At 34.0% G+C, this 24,073-nt stretch overlaps 2 long non-coding RNA genes across 2 annotated transcripts; both read right to left on the bottom strand.

Moving 5' to 3' along the window:
* Positions 1-1,615: 1,615 nt before the first annotated feature.
* Positions 1,616-4,386, bottom strand: LOC143623907 (uncharacterized). Its single transcript, XR_013151989.1, has 3 exons — positions 4,328-4,386; positions 2,799-2,862; positions 1,616-1,833 (listed from the first exon to the last, which is right to left on the bottom strand). It is a non-coding gene; the product is annotated as an uncharacterized LOC143623907 (long non-coding RNA).
* Positions 4,387-5,456: 1,070 nt separating this feature from the next.
* On the bottom strand, positions 5,457-6,081 carry LOC143623909 (uncharacterized). The gene is made up of 3 exons (XR_013151990.1): positions 5,999-6,081; positions 5,666-5,924; positions 5,457-5,585 (listed from the first exon to the last, which is right to left on the bottom strand). It is a non-coding gene; the product is annotated as an uncharacterized LOC143623909 (long non-coding RNA).
* Between the last annotated feature and the right edge of the window lie 17,992 nt (positions 6,082-24,073).

Genomic DNA, 24,073 nt, shown 5'->3' on the forward strand with positions numbered 1-24,073 from the left:
CATACTGCTCAAATCTGTCTTTCCCGCAACAAAATCAGTGCCTTTAAGTAACTTTGGAGCTTTAGTCGCTGACCCAGCTTCAACTTCCACCTTTACCAGTTCAGTGATGTTTATTGACGTCATATTAAACCGAAACGAAAGCTGGAACTAATTCAAACTGTAGGGCGAAGTTGTTTTAACTTCGCTTGTGTTAACTTCGCTTGGCGTGAAGTTATAATTAACTTCACTTTCTATTAACTTCACCCAGTAACTTCGCCAGAATACAACTTTGCCGAAACCCTAATGACAGGTGACGGCAACTTCGCTGGATGTGAGATCTGATTTTGAGCACTGTTTTTCTTGTTTCGAATGATCAAAAGGTAGTATGGAGTGCGACGAGGGTAATATGATGTAGGAATGGACTGAACGAACGGTGTTTTACGTGAAACGATTCCGCGAAAAGTCTAGCAGAGTAATTTTAACACTCGCATGATAACCCCGAACCACACAATCACGAGCAAACGCTCTGATACCAATTGTAGGTTCCTTGCCGGATCAACACAGGATTATCTCGTAACACGAGGGTGCGGAATCCCCTACGTATACGATACGAGTATTAAATCGAGAGACACGTAAAGAAACACGTAACACGTAGGACAAAGGTTACTTGTTATTGGATGTTAACACCAAAAACACCAAACCTTGCTGTAGCTTACAAAACAAAAACCAAAAAACTTCTTAACTACAAACGGTGTAAGTTAGGTTTATATAATACGACAACTTCGCCTAACTCCCTAGGCGAAGTTGTCCCTAACTTCGCCAGAACATAAGTTCGCCAAAACCAAATAACCAAACTAACTAATTCATCAAGACATAACAAGCATCGTAACGATTACAGACACGATAGACTCGAGACAAATGAACTACTGGCATAATGCACCAACAGATTTACTCTAAACGTATTCAGATAAGTTTCGGGTCGAGTCTTAAACGCGTTTAGCTAAATGGGACAGTTTGGGTCAACCTGGTTTAGGGGTTGCCCATTTAATCCATGTGTTTTCTTAAATTTATAGTTATTTTTTTATGATATAACTTAAACTTATTCGTTGTGCCAAAACTTAAGAGAATGTTAACAGCAGGCTTTAGAGACAGATGTATTGTTTTATATACTTGTGTATTTTGGGTTACAAATTTATTTGTCAAGTATATATGCAGCCAAAGAAAAAAAAATGTTGTCTTACACGGGTAAATGACATCGTTTTCGGGTCACTGTAGTGTTCGATCCGTGTTTGAGTTTGTCGGTTCACGTCAAGTTCGGCCTGCGAACACAACTCATTTAGCACGCTCAACTGATATCCTGCTACTCGCCGAGAAACCCACAAGCACTATGGTTAAAGAACTAGGTATGGAATATGGTTTGTTAATTGGAAACTGGAAAAGATTACTTAAATCTACCCATAATACAAAGTCAATCACAAACTTACTTAAACTTTCAGTTCAAAAACTAATTGGTTTCATCTATTAATTGATTTAAAATTAAACTAATCCAACTAAACCTATAAAAGTATATTCTTCAATGCAAGTCGTCTAAAATAGCCGACACTGTCTTATCAAAAACATTGATTAATTAGCCTGGTATAATTTTCTATTTAAATTAAGAATCAAACATTTGGTTTACAGTAGCCTCAACAAAACCCCAACCATCATCAACATCTGGTCCAACCCAGAATCCAGATATCACTCTAGGGGTACAAAATACTTTATAATTATGAAAAACAGCAGCAACAGGATTGTGATGCAGCTTCATCGAAAGCATTTCTTCCCCGTGCGATTTGAGAGCCAGAAAACATATTCCTTGAAATCATAATTATAATTGTAAGTATGACAAAGATGCAAAATGAAACAGACTTCGTTCATACAGTCATAAAGAAAATAGAATCCATAATAGTAAAATAACATCGCGGTTAGTGATTTTGATAGAGAAAAGCCAGTCTGGGATCGGGTCGGGTTGGGCCTGATGATCTTACCAGGCCCAGATGCCATAGGACCGGAAACAGGCCCATCAATCTTTCTATCTAGAAATATTAACTGATATACATCTGCAAATTTGTATCTCAAAGAAAGATCTTGTTTATTTTATTCATCTAAGTACCAATCTTTCCAATATTAACCTATGTATAATTCAATATGTTTTATTTACCTTAGTCGCAAAGTGTGAGCTTCCATCATCAAAGTTTACATTCATATGCAGATATAATTGTCACATTTTGAACTTTTGTTAGCATCATTCTTTCATTATGCGGTTCTAGCAATTCTCTATATTAAGAGGGTGTTTGGGATTGCTTATTTTGAGCAACTTATGACTTGTTAACTTTTGGAAAAGTTTAAGGGTGGGGGATAAGTTAATAAATTACAAAGTTGTAACTTATTAACTTATAGGAAAAGTTATAAGGAGGTAAAATAAGGAATCCCAAACACCCCCTCAGACTAGTTTTATATTAAACGATCAGAACCATGTATATTCATGCATATGTATCTTATATATGATACACATGAGTTCATATATGTATATGCATACCCAGGGGTGTGTTTATTGGGGAACTCCAAAAAAGTAGGGAACCGGAGGGAACTGACTAAAACGAACAGATTACAACGGCGTTGAAACCAGCGCTTCGAAGCCGAACCTTAGAGCTAAACCTTAAACCATACTTATAAACCCTAAAGCTAAACTGCAAGGCTAACGGCTAAACTAAAACCTAAAATCTAAACAATAAACCCTAAACCCTAAATAAACATATTTGTGTGTGTGGAATCCATACCATTCAAGAAGGTTGATGAACTAAAACACAGCATGCGATTGTCTGTTTTTTGTGCTTGTATATCCTTAGAACAAAAAAGAAAAGTGGTTTATCAAAATCCAAGCATAATGCTAATGAAGGTAAAGTTGAAACATAAATAAGTCACAAATAGACTAGATTTATTTATATTTATTTATGAATAAATAAAAAAGGGATGACATATTAGTAATGAAAAAGCAGATCAAATCCCTAACATTCTTGAATTTGTTAAAGATTTCTAACCAAATCTCCAATCCAAACAAGCAAATAACCTATGTTCTTGAGGATCAAAAAGTCCAGCACAATAATAAGGGGCATTTACATATTTCCCCTCCCTAATATCTTTTATTACATATTTCCCCAATTCTAAAAATCATTTACATATATCCCCTTCTTAAAACATATATATTACATATTTCCTCATTTTATTAAAATATACTTAATAAATGACTATTTTACCCTTCTTTTTAACTTAAATAATTTTAAGTATTATCAGTCTCCTGTGTTCATGATTCTTTATAATTTATAAACACAGTAGCCTTATCAAATTCAGACCGAAGTCGAAGCACATCATAGTATTGTTTTAACAAACTGAGAACCAACCTAACAAAATCAGAAAAACATAAATAAACATGATGTAAACTAATTGCATAATGTTTTCGAGATTAATTAAACGAGCAGAAAAACTAGCACCGGTGAATCGGAAAATGAGTACGAAGGCGCCACTACCACCACCCAATTAAAACCCTATTTTGTTAAACTCTAAAACCTAATACAAAATCACTTATGAATTATGAGCAATATCAATCGAACAGTACCAATATGATTAATTAAAATTGTGCCGAAACTGTAAAAATTTCAACATACCAAAATTACAAAGCCTCCAAATAATCAGAAATGAACACCAAAGAGGTTGCCGCAATCACTGTTTGCGATTAATCGAACAACAAAGAGGTTGCCGAAATTGTGTTGCTATCTCGTTTGCGTGAATGAATTCCGGAATTGAACGGCAAAGTAATCGCCGTTCTCTAGTTCAGGCCAACGTTAGATGTTTTCATTGCAAATAGAAAAGGGCAAATGAGTATTTTCATATTATATTTAGCATTGGAAAAATGTGTAATTAAAAGGCTTATAAAGGGGAAATACGTAAAAATCTCCAATAATAATAGTAATAATAATCCCCCGTCCCAAAATTCTTATTCAGAGTTTGTAAGAGAAAGGAGTGACTCAATAAATCTGGAAGTTAATTTTTTACACAAATTAACATCCAATCAAACTATACTAATTTAGTTAGTTTCCTAGTAGCAAAAGTATTAATCTATAATATAATTCTGTTCATTTTTTTAACCTAGAAGATTACCAGACCAGAACAGAACTTGCGTAGGTAAAACTTGGGTAATTTGCAGAAAGAAAGAAAGAAAAAGATAAATAAACATAAATCAAAAAAACATAGATAAACAAATTGAGAACCAACCTAACAAAATCAAGAGAATGAGGATAAGCAGACCCACCTGAATTATTAGGGGTTTAGGCGAAGTGAAATTGAAGAAGACCAAACACGCCATTGAAAGATTCATTCCACCCCTAGACTTTTTTCTTTTTTAAACACCTGGGTTGTCATGTTAGAAATGTACCATTTGAACCCGATTCGTATTGTTATTCGAATCAAAGATTTCGACCCTAACTCACACATACATACCCAGGTTATGTTAGTTGACCCGAACCCGACTAGAAAAATGGTTGTGTTTGCCAACCCAAAACCTTTATTTTTTTCATTTCGGTTTCAAGTCACATCGCCACGTGAGATATTCTAAAACATCATAACATATTTACGGTTGCGGCTATGTCCCCGGCTCCAGTTCAACATCATGACTCTAATTCCAATGTGAAGATCTGAAGATTAATTTCATATTTTATGAATTTAATGTTTAATTTATGTCTTATGTTTTTTTATTGATGATATGATTTTATTTATTAATAAATTTTCAAGTTTTAAAAATAATGTTATTTTAGTTTTAATTAATTATTTTATATTATGTTTATTAATTTGTAAATAATTTACTTTCAAAAAAAATAAAAAATATAAAATGGTTGAAAGATAGAGTGTGATGAACGGAGTGCAATTCCATGGTTGAAAAATAGTTAGGGATGCAATGACTGAATGTCGTGTCGCTGACGTGAAATAGAGATGGCGTGAAAGATGGTTAGAGATAGAAAGAGCACTCCAACCACCCTAAAAAGAAAAAAGAATCAACTACAACTCTAGTATATTGAATTTCGTATAATTGAAAAGGTTATATACAAAACTTTTATATTTAGTGAAAAAGTTATATACAAAACTAAAATGCGCTTCTATATTTAGAGGCTCGTTTTTAAGTACCTTTTTTTCTACCTTATATCACCAATTATAGGACCTCACCCATCTTTAATAAACCAAATTTTCACAACTTTTTTTTATCACCAACTATTTCATCCATCTCTAAATTCTCTAAACAAGTCAAAAACTAGTGCATGTGAACACAAACCAAAATGAAAATAAACTAACCTTGCATCAACAAGAAAGAGTGCAAAATTACACATTCTCAAAACATTTGCTATCATTTCTGCAGTCCTACCAAGAACAGAACCAGATGAAGCCTCGGCCTCTAAGCCGGCTGAATCCAAAACCTTAAACCGTAAATCACCCAACTTGGCAATCCCTTCGCGTATGTCACGAGTCACATGATCATTAGGAGGGTTGTCACAAGTGCCTCTCGTCTTCTTATTAAACTAAAATATCATGTTTATAACACTCAAATGTGAACATAAACAAGTATAAACTTTATGACACATATATTAGAATAGCTAACCGATTAAACAATGCAGATTTGCCAACATTTGGGCGACCAATGAGAAGTACAGTCGGAAGCAAGTGTGCATCTACTTTGCTAAACTCAACAGGTTTTCCACTTTCAAATTTGCTGATATCAGCAACATCTATGGTGCTATCGCTGACATCATCCTGAGCTGGAGCTATAGAGGACAATCTTCTATACTCGAATGTAGAATGACGAGAGCGTGAAACTACGTCGAAAATACTGGAGCCTAAAACTATTGTTCTAATGCCACCTGGAAGTAAGCATCAAACAAAGACAAGCACGCTAAGATCACGTTTGAAGTCACTAAAATTTCATAACAGTTACCTTTGTTGAACTGTATACCAATAGAACTTTTACTTTTAATGCAGTCACGGATCAAATTCTTTTGTAGGAATATAGTAACATGATCCAATGTTATTTTACTATTAACATCATGTCTTGCAAAAACCTGATCCGATACGGAAACTTCTTTCAACGTCTTACAAAATTCTTTTCGATATGTTTTTTTTAAAGTTGAGCTCGAATCATGCTTTAAGAAAGTGCCACAAAATTTACAACGAGCCTTAAGGTCTCCATTGATCAACTCAACCAAATCCCAATTCCGTCATACGTTTCGTTGCGGTTATGTAGGATGAACCGTACAACTTCGGGGTCATCTTCGACACGAACCGGGGTAAAAAAAACAGATGTATAAGCCGCCTTCTTTTTGTCCTTGTTTTTGTTTGTCATAATAACAAGTGGTGGTGGAAGTGAAAAAAATTGGAGGTATATATAGGTAAGCCGGGAGTGTAAAACGAGAAGTTTTTTTGATGTTTTTGAGTTAGGTGGTAAAACAATTGATCAAAGACCATGTTATATAGTTTTAGGAGCTTAAAAACCGGTTCCAACGGTCCTAAAACGGCTATATTACCGTTGGAGTCGGTTCCAACAGCAATTTTTTGAAACTGCAACCATTAATTGAGAAAACCCGGTGGAACTTGTTATTCCGGGTACGAATAAGAACCGGTTGAAACCGGAACCGGTTGAACCGGAACCGGGTAGGAACCGATTTATAAAAGAAAAGTTAGGACCGGGTAAGGTTTTCCGGGTATAAAATAACCCAAACTGGGTATTAGGTACACCGGATACAAACCAGAACCAGTTCCGGATTAAGTAGGGAACCGGTTTTTTTTTGTGCACGTCTACATTTAACCGTGATTTTAGACAAAACCGCTAGCCACGGTATAAAAAAGACAAACCAAACCTACCAGTTTCCAAGATTTTACGGTTTAACAATTAAATTTTTTTTAATAGTTTAGCAATTTTAGATTAAAAAAACAAAGTAAACTTTAAAATAGCTTAATATCATATTTTAAAAACTGATAAGAATTGTCCATAAATATAACGTATATATACAGTTTATATTTCCTAAAGTGAAAAAATAAAATAAAATAAAACAATAATAATAATAATAAGGACTATTGGTTTTTATTGGTCCCAAGTATTTCATTTTTGCCGGCGCTGGTCCCAACTATCACTTTAACTGCCAACGGTCCCAACTTTCACACATGTGTCTGCCACCAGTCCACGACTAACCGAGTACTAACTCCGTTATGTTTTAGCTAACGTGTCCATCCTACATGTTAAAAAACGTTGACGTGGCTGCCTGCGTGTATATTAATAACAAAAATACATAAATGTTATGATATTAGCTCTAATTATAACAAGATTATTGAAATGATAATTGAACTTTATTATATCTGAGAGACAAGAGAGTGAAGAGATATATGTGAATTGTTAGTTCTACCAGGATGATTAACTTCGTTACAAATACATTCTATTTATAAGGCAAAAACTATTATGCAAAAAGTAAATTACCGACAATATAAACTATTGATGAACATTTCAATAGTTTGACAATTGTGAATAAAACGTGTGAATAAAGGTGTTTGACAATTGTGTCATCCACCTTTTCGTCAATAATTCATAACACTCCCCCTTGGATGACACCATTTCAAAACGTCGGGGTCTTGAAGTACTGCCTCATTAAAAACCTTGCTAAAGAAAAAACCCAATGGGGAAAAAACTTTAGCTAAGGGAAAAAGAGTGCAGTATATAGCTCCCCCTCAAATTGCAGGTCGTTACATTGTTCGTACATGGCGCATGCCAATATCATGAACATGTTTCCTGAATGTTGCTATGTGAAGTGCTTTTGTGAAAAGATCAGCTGAGTTGTTGCTGGACTGGACATATCTCATTTCAACCTGATTGTCTTTAATAAGGTCTCGAGTATACTCAAAGTATCTTGGTGGTATATGCTTTGTTCTGTCACTTTTGATATACCCTTCCTTCATTTGCGAGACACAAGCTGCATTATCTTCATAGATAGGAGTTGGAATTCGATCTTTCTCTAGTCCACAAGAAATCAATATGTGTCGTGACATAGATCTTAACCATACACATTCTCTTGAAGCTTCATGCAATGCAATGACTTCAGCATGATTTGAAGATGTTGCAATGAGTGTTTGTTTCTGAGAACGCCATGAAATCGCAGTTCCTCCATTCTTAAATATGTATCCAGTTTGAGATTTTGCTTTATGGGGATCAGATAAATAACCTGCATCTGCATAACCAACTAACCCTTCTTTTGAATCGTTAGGATAAAATAAACCTAAATCAGCAGTTCCTTTTAGATACCGAAAAATATATTTAATGCCATTCCAATGTCTTTTAGTAGGGGATGAACTGAATCTTGCCAATAAGTTAACTGCAAAAGAAATGTCAGGTCTTGTACAGTTAGTAAGATACATAAGTGCTTCAATTGCACTGAGGTATGGTACTTCGGGACCAAGAATCTCTTCATTATCTTCGCAAGGACGAAATGGATCATTGTCAACATTGAGTGATCTAACAACCATCGGTGTGCTTAAAGGATTTGCTTTGTCCATATTGAAACGTTTTAAGAGTTTCTCAATATAAGTTGACTGATGCACAAGTATCCCATTATGCATATGCTTAATTTGTAAACCAAGACAATATTTGGTTTTTCCAAGATCTTTCATTTCGAATTCTTTCTTTAAAAGAGCAATTGCTTCATTAATTTCCTTTTGTGTCCCAATTAAATTTAGATCGTCAACATACACAGCTATGATCACATATCCTGATGTTGTCTTCTTGATGAAGACACATGGACAAATAAGATTATTTGTGTATCCTTTGCTTATCAAATAATCACTCAAACGATTGTACCACATCCTTCCAGATTGTTTCAATCCATACAAGGATCTTTGTAATTTGATGGAATACATTTCCTTAGGCTTTGAGCTTATTGCATCGGGGAGTTTAAATCCTTCGGGAATTTTCATATAGATGTCACTATCTAGTGATCCATACAAGTAAGCTGTGACAACATCCATAAGGCGCATCTCTAAATTTTTAGAGACTGCTAAGCTGATTAAATATCTAAACGTAATAGCATCCATGACAGGAGAATACGTTTCTTCATAGTCAATTCCTGGCCTCTGAGAAAAACCTTGAGCTACAAGTCTTGCTTTATATCTTGTAACTTCATTTTTCTCATTTCGTTTTCTCACAAAAACCCATTTATATCCTACAGGTTTCATTGACTTTGGTGTAATGACAATAGGTTCAAAAACCTTTCGATTGTTTAGTGAGTTTAATTCAGCTTGCATAGCATCTTTCCATTTGTTCCAATCTTGTCGATTTTTACAATCATCTACAGATTTTGGTTCAGGGTCATCATTTTCTTCCATGATATCGCTTGCCACAGAATAAGAAAATATATCATCAATATTTTCCATTTCATCTCGATCCCACATTATATGTGATTTACCATAGTTTATTGACAATTCTTTATTGGAATCATTTATTTCTTCCTGAGGAAATGTTATATCATTTATTCTTTCCTGAGGGAAGGTTTTGTCAATCATTCCTTCCTTAGGGTCAGTATCCTTCTCAGAACCCTTTCTTTTTCGAGGATTTTTATCCTTTGAACCAATTGGCCTTCCACGTTTTAAACGTTTTTGAGATTCATGAGGCGCATTATTATGGTTTTGCTTGCTTGGAATCTCAACTCGAGCTGGAGCATTAGCAGCTGGTATATGAGATTTAGTGACCCTGTTTATATCAGTAAATGCATCAGGTAACTGATTTGCAATTTCTTGTAGATGTATTATTTTTTGAACCTCTGTCTCACTTTGTTTTGATCTTGGGTCTAGGTGTAACAATGATGGCACACACCATGATATGTCTCTTTCTTGCTTTTTCATTTCTCCCCCTAATGCTGGGAACATTGTCTCGTTAAAATGACAATCAGCAAAACGTGCTGTAAATACATCACCTGTTAAAGGTTCAAGGTATCTTATGATGGAAGATGTTTCATATCCAACATATATTCCCAACCTTCTTTGGGGACCCATTTTTGTGCGTTGTGGTGGTGCAATAGGAACATACACAGCACAACCAAAAATTCTAAGATGAGAGATATTTGGCTCATTTCCAGAAACAAGTTGTGTGGGAGAGTATTTATGATTTGCACTTGGTCTCATGCGGATTAATGATCCAGCATGCATAATTGCATGACCCCAAATAGAAACAGGGAGTTTTGTCCTCATTATTAATGGTCTAGCTATTAGCTGAAGGCGTTTGATCAACGACTCGGCTAAGCCATTTTGTGTGTGTACATGAGCAACAGGGTGTTCTACAACAATTCCCACAGACATGCAATAATCATCAAAAGCATGTGATGTAAATTCTCCCGCATTATCAAGCCTTACTCTTTTAATGGTATAATCCGGAAAATGTGCACGTAATTTGATAATTTGAGCAAGAAATTTTGCAAAAGCAACATTACGAGTCGATAATAAAGAGATATTAGACCATCTGCTGGATGCGTCTATTAAGACCATGAAGTATCTAAATGGTCCACATGGTGGATGAATTGGTCCACATATGTCACCTTGAATTCTTTCAAGAAACATTGGTGTTTCTTTATCGACTTTTAATGGCGAAGGCCTTGTAATTAATTTTCCAAGAGAACAAGATGTACATTGAGGCATTTTATCTATTTTATGGATCTTTTGACCTTTCAGTGGATGCCCATGTGTATTTTCAATGATCCTTTTCATCATTGTGGATCCTGGATGGCCTAATCTGTCATGCCATAAGTTTATGATACCAGAATCGCAACAATTTTCTTTGACTGCCATATGTGCTTGAGGCACATTTATATATGTATAATGCAAACCAGAATGGAGCATTGGCAATTTTTTCAATATTTGATCTTTGCTTATGATATGCAAATATTTTTCATTACTAACAGTCCTTGACTGAGTATCATATCCATTATGATATATGTTTCTGAAACTCAACAAATTTCTTGTTGATTTTGGGGAAAATAAAGCATTTTCTATTTTGAGCTTTGTACCATTTGGTAATGCTAAATTAGCTTTTCTCACTCCTTCTATCAAGTTTGTAGGACCTGATATTGTATTGATGATCCCTTTTGTTGGTTTCAGTTCATAAAAATATTTTTTAGATCTAAGTATAGTATGCGTGGCTCCACTATCCGCTATACATATATCTTCTTCATTTGTTTGATCTTGTGCTCCGGTGATTTTCATTTTAAATCTTGAAAAATATTAAGAGAAAAAAAATAAGTGTATAACGAAGACATATGATATTTTAATAAGAACTTTAATTGAAACACAAGTAGTACATGGAAGAGAAACTACATAATTAAAGATAATGAGAACACACTTAATAATTGCATCTAATTATAGTAGTCAAGCAACTTTGTTTCAAAGTTCCATCCCAAAGTCTTCAACGCTCAGCTCAGCATTGATATTATTAAAGTTATCAACATGGTTCACTTCTTTCTCTTTTCCTTTTAGATAGGCTTGGTACAGTTCACACAGATGTGGAGCTGTGCGACAAGCCTTTGCCCAGTGGTTTGTACTTCCACATCTAAAACATGAAGTGCCATTGTTTTCGGACCTACCAGCTTCATTCCATTTATTTTGGTGGTTGGAATTAGTATTGTGTGGGACATGATAATTATTGGCTCTCTGGTTACGACCACGACCACGGCCACGACCACGACCGTAAGTGTTATTGTTCCATTTGAATGGATGCTTACGATCATTAAAATGCCTTTTGTCAAAATGACCACGTCCACGTCCACGGCCTCGTCCTCGACTTTGTTCCCATTTATGATCAGAATTTTTATGAGAACTTTTGTGAGCAACATGTGCTTCTGGTATTGCTAATGAACCTGTGGGACGAGATTGATGATTTTTCATCAATAATTCATTATTTTTCTCGGCTACAAGGAGTAATGCATTTAGATCAGAGTATCTCTTAAAATTCTGCAAACGATAATGTGTTTGCAAGTTTATATTTGATGCATGAAACGTGGAGAAAGTTTTCTCTAACTTTTCTTCCTCTGTTACGGGATACCCACAAAATTCTAGCTTTGAACAAATTCGGTATAAAGCAGAGGTGTAATCATTTACCCTCTTAAAATCTTGGAACCTAAGACTGTTCCATTCATCTCTAGAAGTAGGAAGTAAAACTTCCTTTAGATGACCGAATCTGCTTTTCAAATCTTCCCATATCATATATGGTTATCATAATTAAAATACTCATGCTGTAGCAATTCATCAATATGTTTATGGATGAAAACATCAGCTCTTGCTTTATCCTGGTCAGAGCAATCATTGTATTCTTGGATTGCGTCTAACACATCCATAGATTTTAAATGTCTTTTGACATTTGCTGTCCAAGACATATAATTTTCTCCAGAAATGTTGAGTGCTGGGAATTCGAGTTTTGCTATATTTGACATTTTGTTGCTAAACATAATAGAGCAAATAATAAGATAAATATTAGAATCCATATATATCAATCAACAATGAGATACAATACATTGGTAGAGCTATAAACATATAAAAGAAAAAGAACATGCCGAACTCTTCAGATGGGAGATTAAAAATTAGAATGAGAAGTAGTATAAGCATTATAGTGACCAACATCAAAACCGGGTGAATCATTTTGAGAATTTTATCTTGGATAAATTTAATAAGAAGAATGTTTGTTGTAAATGAAATGGGGTTAATGATTGGTTATTTATAGTGGAGGTTTATAACCCATTTATAACGGTTATATTACCGTTTATAACGGTAATATTACCGTTTGTGTGTGTGTGTATATATATAATATATAATATTAATTATTTTAAAGTAAGATAATACATAAGATATTAAATACAGTTTATTTTATAAAATATATATATAATTAGTATGCACAATAATAAGAATAGAATTGTTAGTGTAAATAAATCTAACTTCTAAAATAGTTATCAAATTTTAATAACAATGTTTATACACATTATTGCTATTACTCAGTATATTAGTTAGTATATGTATATGCATAGATATATATCTAATGTACATAATTAAAGAAGTGTTTATGATGCTTATGTAGATACCTTTGTGTCTATTACCTTTCTTGGTTAGGATATAAGCGGCTCGTGCTGATAACGTGTTATGATATTAGCTCTAATTATAACAAAATTATTGAAATGATAATTGAACTTTATTATATCTGAGAGACAAGAGAGTGAAGAGATATATGTGAATTGTTAGTTCTACCAGGATGATTAACTTCGTTACAAATACATTCTATTTATAAGGCAAAAACTACTGTGCAAAAAGTAAATTACCGACAATATAAACTATTGATGAACATTTCAATAGTTTGACAATTGTGAATAAAACGTGTGAATAAAGGTGTTTGACAATTGTGTCATCCACCTTTTCGTCAATAATTCATAACAATAAACAAATAATAATATCATTAATTTCTAACTAAAAACCCCCAAATAAATAAAATTACATACATACATACCTTGCACTGGGAACACGAGACGGGATTTCAACCTGGAACTCAACCGGAAGTCCTAGGAACCCATGAAACCGGTCGAATGTAACGTGAGTCAAATGTTGGACGTCTGTCGGCCAACCAATTTCCATTTGACGGAACTTAGGTTTCGATTCGTCCATCCGATCATCAACCCGACACGCCGCCATTGATTTCCGGAAAGCTGCGATTATTAACTCCAGTATGGAGAGTTGACTTTCGTCTGACCTTCTGTTTCCTCCGCCGCAACCTGTGACGGCAACCATTTGGGTCATTGGGTGAGTGAAATTGAAGTGATTTCGTCTCCTCCTGTATGTAATTTTATGCCCACAACAGATTTTGTAACCTGTTCGATCGATTCAATGATTGAATTAGGGTTTTAATCTGGGGTTGTTCTTGATCGTCGATCGATTGGAGATATCGATTTGGGTTTAGGGTTTTTTGTTATTAATATACAGGAGGAGACGGGTTTTTGTTATTAATATACACGCAGGCAGCCACGTCAACGTTTTTTAACACGTAGAATGGACACGTCAGCTAAAACATAACGGAGTTAGTACTCGGTTAGTCGTGGACTGGTAGCAGACACATGTGTGAAAGTTGGGACCGTTGGCAGTTAAAGTGATAGTTGGGACCAGCGCCGGCAAAAATGAAATACTTGGGACCAATAAAAACCAATAGTCCTAATAATAATAATAATAATATATACAGTTTATATTTCCTAAAAAGTAAACTTTAACTATTTCCTACCGTTTACATATATCCCCTATATATCCCCTTCCTAAGTTCTCTTATTACATATTTACCAAACTCTTAAAAATCAATTACATATTTTACCTCTCTAAACCACATATATTACATACTAGGCTATATGCCCGTGTGACACACGGATTGTAAACGTTAATGTTAAACATGTTAATAAATATAATATAAGTATACTTGAAATTTGAATAAATACAAGTTTTACCTGCACGTTGCGGCACAGGGTCATGTTGGTGTTATACTACTATTTTGAATATACAAACGGATAGTTAATCATCATGCTCTATACAACCAGCTAGGGTATTACCATATTACACAAAAAATGTACCTTATCCATATATGTAAAACCGGGTACGAAATAACATGAGGTGAAAGTTTGCTACAGCTTCACTTTGAATAATACATTATAAGCATAACCAGATAGGAGCTCCATTGGATATCATGGTTCAGACTATAGAACAGCTACAACCCATCCATTCCCTTCCTTTATTGAATCAGTTTCTTATAAAAGTTACAAACTTCAACAGTACACATACATAAATTGATTCAGCTTCTGCTTCGCATTCCACATCGATACATCTTCAACCAAAATTACACTATGTTTAGCCACTTGGTTATTATTATTACTATAAACTTTACTCCAAAGTTAAACAAACAATACATGATAAAGTAACAAATGCATGTTTAACAGAATACATCAACCTGGGTAATATTTATTATTATAATTACTAACATTACACTGTTCTAGCCTGAGCCCATCCCTCCTAGAAATCATTCTGACCGAAACAAAAGTAATATTTTTTTAAACCAACCCCTTGTGACCCGAATTTGTGCCGACCAAACCCGTTCTCACCGGTTAAGCCACCCAACACGGAAAGACCCGTACAATTCATTTTGCCAGCTATAAGAAAACATAAATAGCAAATTCTACCCGTTAACTTATGAATGTTAAAATACATCTTTTAGCTAATTTAATAAATAATTGTTGCGTAAAATATGATTCCAAATACTATATTGGTACAATACTCTTCAACCTTTTTATATTAAAAGCATTTGACCCCATATTGTTTTGGTTTGAAGTAACACAACAAAACTCAACCCAGCTACAGCAGCTGACTACTCAATAATAAAGTATAGTAACCAGCTTGTTAAACCCCATCTGAATCACTCTTGAATCCACTCTTATACTTCAAGGTAGAGGTGCACAAATCGGTTTTTTTAAAAAAACCGGTTCGGTTATTAACCGGACCGGTTTTTTTCGTCCTGGAAAAAAACCGGTTCGGTTAATAACCGGACCGGTTAATAACCGGTTTTTGTGCATGAAAACCATAACCGGTCAAACCGGTTACGACCGGTTTGTGAACCGGTTAGAACCGGTTGTGAACCGGTTAGAACCGGTTAATAAACCGGTTTTTTTATTAACCGGTTTTTTAATAACCGGTCTAACCGGTTAACCGGTTTTTTTTTTTTTTTTTTTTTTTTAAATAACCATTATTTTTTCACAGTATAAACAAACCGGTAACTACAAGGCAAACCGGTAACTACAAGTATTAAATCGTTATCGCATATTCGTAACTCAAAAATACATAACTTTCATTTATAGCTTTTACATTAAAAATACAAACATTAAATCGTTATCGCATATTCGTAACTCAAAAATACAAACATTAAAGAATGCTTAGACACGATTACATTAACAACTTGCTGTTTCTTACTCATTATTTTCATCGCTACCCGATCCCGAGCTATTCCTTAGGTAATCGTCGTACGCGGCTTCTTCATCGGTCATTGGTTGAGTGTGTCCTTGATTGACCTCGTCTTCATACAAGCCCGCCTCATAGTCCATTTCCCCCTCGAGTGAGCGTTGATGTTGTGCCCTATCTAAAGCGTCCAAGTAATCCTTGTAGCAAATAGACATCTCTACAGCTGGTGGAGTGAGTCGAGTCCTCCTAATCGATATAACCCTGCCAGAAACAGAAAAAGCAGACTCCGAAGCTACCGTGGAAGCTTGGACCGTTAGTAAATCTTTAGTCATGGCGGCGAGGATCGGAAACTCATCCTCCTTACCTCTCCACCAAGCCAGCAAATCAAGACTTCTAAATTCATCTAGAGTCATGTGTTTCACAAAGTTGGTACCACCATACCTTCCAAGTTCACTGCTTGGGGTGTTTACCTTTTGACGTTTACCGGCGTCTTCCCAAATCATGTAGTACATCCCCATTTCAAGGTCGGTTTGGGATTGGGATTGGGCAACAGCTCTTAACGAGTCATGAATTTGGGAAGACGACCCGTATTTTGTAAGGTAAACATCATACATGTTAGACAAGGTGGTGTTGAAAGCATTCTTTAAAGTTTGGTTATAATAGGGGTTTTGATCGTCGTTTAACTCTAGCTCATCACAAATTTTTTCTATTAAAGCTTCAACACCACCAACATTTATGCAAGGGTTTAACGCAGCAGCACATGTCAAAACAGCGGGTAGTTGTTGAAAATATTTTCTAAATTTTTCTTTCATTTTTACACCCATATCAAAATAAGGTGCACCCCTACAATGAAGTTCACTCAACTTTGTGCACATGACAGCAATTTTTGGTAAAGCAATGGGGCTTGTTGGATAGTAAACCCCGGATAAACTAGTTGTGCAAGATTTAAAAATTTGAAGGACCTCCGTAACGATCTCAATCAATAACCAGTTTCTAGGATCGTACGGTGCACATTTACCCCTACTTGACATTATTTGATGAAACGCAATTAGTGATTCTTTTTGTTGGATGGCTTTCTCAAACATATCACAAGTCGAGTTCCATCTTGTTGGACAATCCCAATTGGGCCCCAACCATTGACAATTAGCTTCATCACAAAATTTTTTGTATCTTGAAAATGTTTTATTGTTGCTAAAAACATCTCGTAACATTCTTTTAAAATTGTTTCTTTGCGTTTCGATCACGTTTAACCCATCTTGCACGGCCAAGTTGATAATATGTGCAATGCATCGGCTATGAAAAAACGCTCCATCACAAATAGGTTTATACTTTAATTTTAAATGGCCAACCGCGGCCGTATTGTTGGACGCGTTATCAAACGAAATTGAAAAGATTTTATCTTCAATCTTGTATTGTCGAACGACTTTATCCAAGAGTTTAAAAATATTTCTACCCGTGTGCGGGTAATCAAACAATTGAAACGCAACGGTTCGTTTCATCATTTGCCACGACCCGGGGTCAACCCAATGAGCCGTCACACAAATGTATGAGTCGGGCGAACCATTAGGTACCGACCACACATCCGTTGTTAAGTTTACACCAGTTTGTAAGTTTGAAAAGTATGAAATTAGTTCGGATTTAGCGTTTTTCCAAGCTTTAAGACAATCTCTTCTAAGGGTCGAACGACTTACGTGTTGGTAACGTGGTTGAACATACTTTTGCATCATCTCCGTGAATTGAGGGTTGTCGAAGTAGTTGAAAGGAAGTGTATTTTGAATCACAAAGTTTGAAAACTTTTGACGTACCGCTTCAAGGTCGTACGTAAACACCGTTCCTTGATTCGTCATCTCCGGCTGCGAACTACTTCCCGATTCGTCCTTCAAGGCCTTGCAAAAGGGCCTTTGTACATGCGCTCTTAAAGTGGAGTTTGCATCTTTGCCATAAAACTTCAAACAATGTTTGCATCGAGCTTTTTGGGTACCGTTAGACATTTCGCATAGGTCGAAATGTTGCCAAACATCTTGGTTTCGTTTCGTGGGGATGACCCGAACGACCGTTTCTCCCGTGTTCGAGGCACCCATGTTGACGGATGAAGCAGCACTTTGGGAGGCCATGATAATCGACTACGAAATAAGAGCGTATGGAGTGGTAATGTGGTATAATTGAGCGTGAGATAACAAAATAATCGCGTATGTAATAAACGTTTAGAGCGTTTGGAGTTGTATAATCGAGTGTGATCTAACCAATACCCAACCTAAGCTATATATAGATGTTTGTGGGGGTAAAATGGGGGAAAAAAAAAAACGGTCAAAAATTATAAAAAACGGCTATATGGCCGTTAATCAACGGGAAAAAACCGGTTTTTAACCGGTTAACCGGTTTTTTTATAACGGTCAAAAACCGGTTTATAAAAAAACCGGTTAACCGGTTTTTTAAAAAACCGGTTATTAAAAAAACCGGTTTTTTTAATAACCGGTTATTAAAAAAAACCGGTTTTTTTTATAACCGGTTATAAAACCGGTTTTGGCTCCAAATTGTGTAACCGATATATAAACCGCCGGTTTGTAAACCGGTCAAACCGGTTTACAAAAAACCGGTTTTCTTAAAAACCGGTTTCCGGTTTAAACCGGCAAACCGGTTCGAGGACCGGTTTTTTTGACCACCTCTACTTCAAGGAAAATGCAAGTAGTAAAACTTGCCAGAAAATTGTTACACAAAAATGTGCCCCTCAATTAAAAACTTGTCATGTGCAAAACTAAAATTGAAAAAAACACCCTTGAACCCATTCTCATATTTGAAGGAAAATCCGAAGAAAAAAAAACTTACCAGAAAATTTTTGAACCGTAAATACCCTTAAATTACCAACTTGTGACGGCCAAAATTGTAAAATGACAAAAACATCCTTGAATCCACTTGTATATTTGTTGTATTTTGATTCTACCAAGTGATAAAAGATTTAAATTAAATAGCAATTATGCTATTTCACAATTTCCTTTTATCTGAAATCGACATAATGATAAATGAATGAAAATGTTACTTATATGGTCTCTAAACTTGTTTTAATAGTTAAAATTTTTGAATCAAAACTTTCTGTGTATACATTATTAACGGGGTTCTTGGTTTCACAGTTTAGATTTGAGGGTACATTAGTAACTTACTTTGGTAATGACACTAAGATCGGGCGGGTACACCCCGCAATTAGCAAACGTAGCCGCTTGTTTACTTGCATACGGTTGAGGACTGATCACCTATCTCACCCTAATCATTAGGCCCATCAACAACTTCAATATCTGCAGCCATACCTTTTGTTTCTTCCTCAGTGTATGCAACACCAACATCTCTGTAAGATATTAATGACATGATGCTCAAACTTGTTGGTACACCTGGTTCCTGCTTCGGATCCTGTTCACAAACCCATGTCAAAACAGCCCACCTTAATATGTAAGTTAATTGTATTGAATATTGATACTACTTAAAATAAATCACCTTAGAAGTATAGTTGAGTGCGTATTCAGTACCAGCTGCCAATAGGCTGTCTATGCTTTCATTTTCACATGTAGCTAAAACCGCACAGCAAGATGCAACCGCTACCGCTAGCTGAACTGTAGAGTAACCTACAACTCCTTCACCCACACCTCCTCTGTATGTGAACATTACAAAGATAAACCTGTAGGCTTGTAGCAAAAAAAAAAAAGAAAGAAAGAAAATTGGTAACATTTATTTTAAGTGGGAAGAAAATTAGCCTGCATAACAGATCAAGAACATCTGAAATTTAAGAAATTACATTTAGAAGAAGCTAAACGTCAAATACAAATTTAGGGAACTTCAATGTTTGAAAAAAAAAAATCTTTACTGAATATTAAATCTAAATTTTAAAAATACAAATTTAGGGTTTTACCTTCATAAAGGTAGCTGAAGAAGATGACGGTGAATGCGATGCCTACAGAAACCAACACAAAAAAAAAGGGATTCTCAAAATTGCTTGAATACAAATCCAATCTAGATTAAGAATACAATCAAAAACAGGAAGTGAATACTAAATTAAATACCTGATGATTTTTATGGAGAATTTGTGGTCCATTCATCTCATCCAAAACAAAATCGTAAAGAAGGTGTTGAGGGAGAAGACACGGCGTGTGCGGTGAGAAAGAGGAGAAATGAAACAAACGACATGTATGAGGTAAATGTTAATTTAGGGTTTGGATAGGAGATTCAAAATACAAGATTCGGAATTCAAAATTTAAAATAAGCAGGTCAAAGGAAACCATCCTTTTAGAAAATTGAGGCCAAGTGTTTAACAACAAAAAAATACAATTATATAAATAATTGCATACGATGAAAATTATAATATAATAATATAAATAATTACATAGGATGAAAATTACTTAAATAAGCTTAGACTAAAACAAACTTGAAATTTAAATTTCTCATAATCCCATCTGTAAATTTCTTTCGGTATAATCTTATTTTTTGTTTAGTACATGTGAAAATTAAATAATCAAAGATGTATGCTAAAAAGCTTTCTAAACACAAAAGAAATCAAAAGATATAACACTAACATTGTGAAAAATCAACTTCATGTTACAGTCTTAAAAAGTCGGTAGCATCTCTAATTTCCAAGACATCTATGCTTTGCATGAAGATCTTCAATAGTTCAGTGACTTCGTTAGCTAGACCTATGTTTATACAATTTTCATAAGTTCCCACAAAGCCCATACCTTAAATATACAATGGCTGATGAACCCAAGATCATGAATTTCTGTAGCGTATTATAAAGGTTGTTAAAATGCTTATCTGCAATTTAAAAAAAAAAGCAGTGATTTCATGATTTCATATGGTTAACAATCGCCCGAAAAGTCTCCGTTTATTAGCATAAATGAGTGTGCCAATATTTTTGTTAATTATAATTAAAAATGAGATGGAGATTATTTATACATTAATATTTATACTAAGTGAGAGACATGAATAAAATAATATAAGAATAATAAAGTTTTTCCTTGGATTATTATTTATGAGATATAATAAAATAAAACTAAAAAACAAACAAATGTGAATATATTGCTATTACTAAATAATTTGATTGACATTAATTTTTCTAAAAATATTGAGAAAATGTATATAAAAAACCCTAAAAGACATCCAAATGTCTGCAAACTTGCAAACTTTCTGCATATCGAGTAAATAAAATACTAAATCATGATAAATTTTCTATATAAAGTGAATAGAAATTTACTTTATGGAAAATGATATAAAATACTCATTGTATAAAATGTAATCCTCTAAGGGATTCCATAGGTATTTATTTGTGAAAGTAGACTATCTAATTAACTTTAAAATATCATCCTGAATAAAAAAAACCTTTAGAAAACTTTAAATCAAAACTAATTGAAGGAGAATTAACTATATTTTTACTCAAAAGATTAGGGAAAATAAGCATACCCTCCTGGTCTCGTCCATTCATGAAAATTTATTTATTTCATCAAGTTCTCCTAATTTGCATAGAAGATTTTGCATCTTTAGTAACTTTCTAATTTCCTTCAAAAAGTAATTTATTGCTACTGTCGGTATAGAGTGCTAGATCCTAGAAAAAAAATATATCACAAAAATTAATGAACAAAATTAGGTTCTAGTTACATGCCTTAAATCAAAGGACTCTTAAACATATGAATTAAGAAATAAAAAAAAACAAATGGCGTCAACAATCCCACAAATTGCAATCAAATCAATAAATCATCATTATCATCGTACTCTGTATATCCCACCAATAGCAAAGCTATGGTGGGGTCTGAGGAGGGTAAGATGTAGACGACCTTACCTCTACTCCATAGGAATAGAGAGACTGCTTTCAGTGAGACCCCTGGCTCGATAGTAGTTTTGCATCAAGCCTCGAGGTGATGCATGTACCCTTGTCTTTCGGTTATCAACGCCGCCACATGATGCCTGATTAACCTTCCCTCACTTTTAATGCTATTTTCACGAAATTAGTAAAATAACGTCAAAATTAGTGCAATTTCACTTTTGCCCACCCAAGGTCCCACACATATATAAACTATATGCGCGTTCCGCAAATAGGGCGTAATCAAATCAATAAATAATAGCACTTTTTATGGCAAACTAAATAAATAGGTTGAGTTTATTATTATTAATTTCGAAAAACTGAATAAAAAATTAGGAAGTACATGTTAAACCAATGAAACTATGAGAACGCCACGTGGCGCTTTGAAGAAACCTGGTTAAACATAAAAATGGAAGTTGTTGAAAAATCCATTCTTTTATTAGATATGGTAGATGAGATGAGATGAGATGAGATGAGATGAGATTGAGATTTCCCCATTTCATTAAAATGAACTAAAGAATTAATTATTTTACCCTTAATGAACTAGTTAAAGACTCATGTACATATATCCCATTTTTAACAACAATAATTACATATATCCCCAATTTAACCCAAAGTGAGTCTGTGCTAAGACAAACATATCGAAGTTATTAAGAGGCTTAAGGAGGAGATATATGTAAAAGTTTCTTTTATTATTATTATTATTATTATTATTATTATTATTATTATTAGTACTTTGGTGTAACTAATGTTACAAAAGTGAAATGAATATTATTTAATATAAGAAGTAATAGTCCGAGTTGTTTATTTGGACTTACTCAAATGGACATATGTCTAGATTTAATAATTTAAATTTATGGATATTATTTTCGAAACATCACTCGACGCACTGAAATCTTAAATGATACAAGTTGAAATTCATCTAAAATGTTTGTAAATTTTTATAAAACTTTTAATCCCTTTATTAATATTATTATTATTATTATTAACACATTATTCGAGTCAGTTTTTTAATCGTTAACAAATATCAAAAATATTTCTTACATAGTTAATAAGCCAAATATTTCTAACATGGGTGGCATATGAAAAAATTTTGTCACATAATAAGGGTAAAAGGGTAATTACATGCTAAAAGGGAAAATATGTAATTAAGATTTTAACATTGGAAAGATATGTAATTAAGAGGCTTAATGAGAGGATATATGTAAAAATCCCTAATCTAACTAATATATTAAAGGAAAACCAATTTGTCCACTTGTCCTTCTCCTAGAGTGTCCACCTAATGTTCCATGTCATCCATTTTCCATGCTTATTATTTCCACATAGTTAATCAATTTATTTTAATCTTAATGCTATTTTTCTTACTATACTATTAAAGCAAAACAAGATATCCACATACCTTCAAATAGAATGTCCACATAAGCTTACAAGGTTTTCATCTCTAGAATTGCCACATAATTCACTAATTAATATTTTCTAGAATCATAACCTAACATTATAACCAACTATTTTCTTTCAAATGATTTAAAAACCGATTTTTACTACAATTAATTATTTATAAATAATTTTTGCTACCTTTTTTAGTATGACTATTACTTTAACAATTCAATAATTTGTATATTTATACAGTTTCTCATTCACACCATTTATACATATTTTTCCTACATCTTGTGGGTTTGCAGAAAACAATGTAAATAATTCTTAGGATATCTATCTATCTATCTATCTATATATATATATATAGAAAAAAGTGAATATAAGGCTGTTATATATGTAAGTTAGATACAAAACCATCAAAACTACATAATTTTGATCCAAATCTAATTAAATCCCTAATTTCCCTTATTCCTCTTCATCAGCCGTTCAGTTTCCTTCATAGGCATTCTTCTCCATCAATAATAATCCCTTTCTAAACCTAAAAAAAACCTTGCGACCATGGAAAACTGATTTTGCAGCTCCATTGGAATTAGAATTCTCAATAACCCATTACATCAGGAGGTTAGTAAAAAATACATTCGACTAGTACCTTACTTCTTTATGTTTCTGCCATAATATCCATTTCTAATACTTCTTTATTAATTCTTTTTTTCTTAAAACAGATCTATGTTAATTCTTTATATATGTGTGTACAGTGTACTGTAATATCCATGTTCGTTTTTCTTGAACATGACAGATACAACA

Source organism: Bidens hawaiensis, unplaced genomic scaffold (genome assembly GCF_021521415.1).
Source record: "Bidens hawaiensis isolate Kalapana, Puna unplaced genomic scaffold, B.hawaiensis_p1.1 tig00003644_1, whole genome shotgun sequence".
NCBI lineage: Eukaryota > Viridiplantae > Streptophyta > Magnoliopsida > Asterales > Asteraceae > Bidens > Bidens hawaiensis.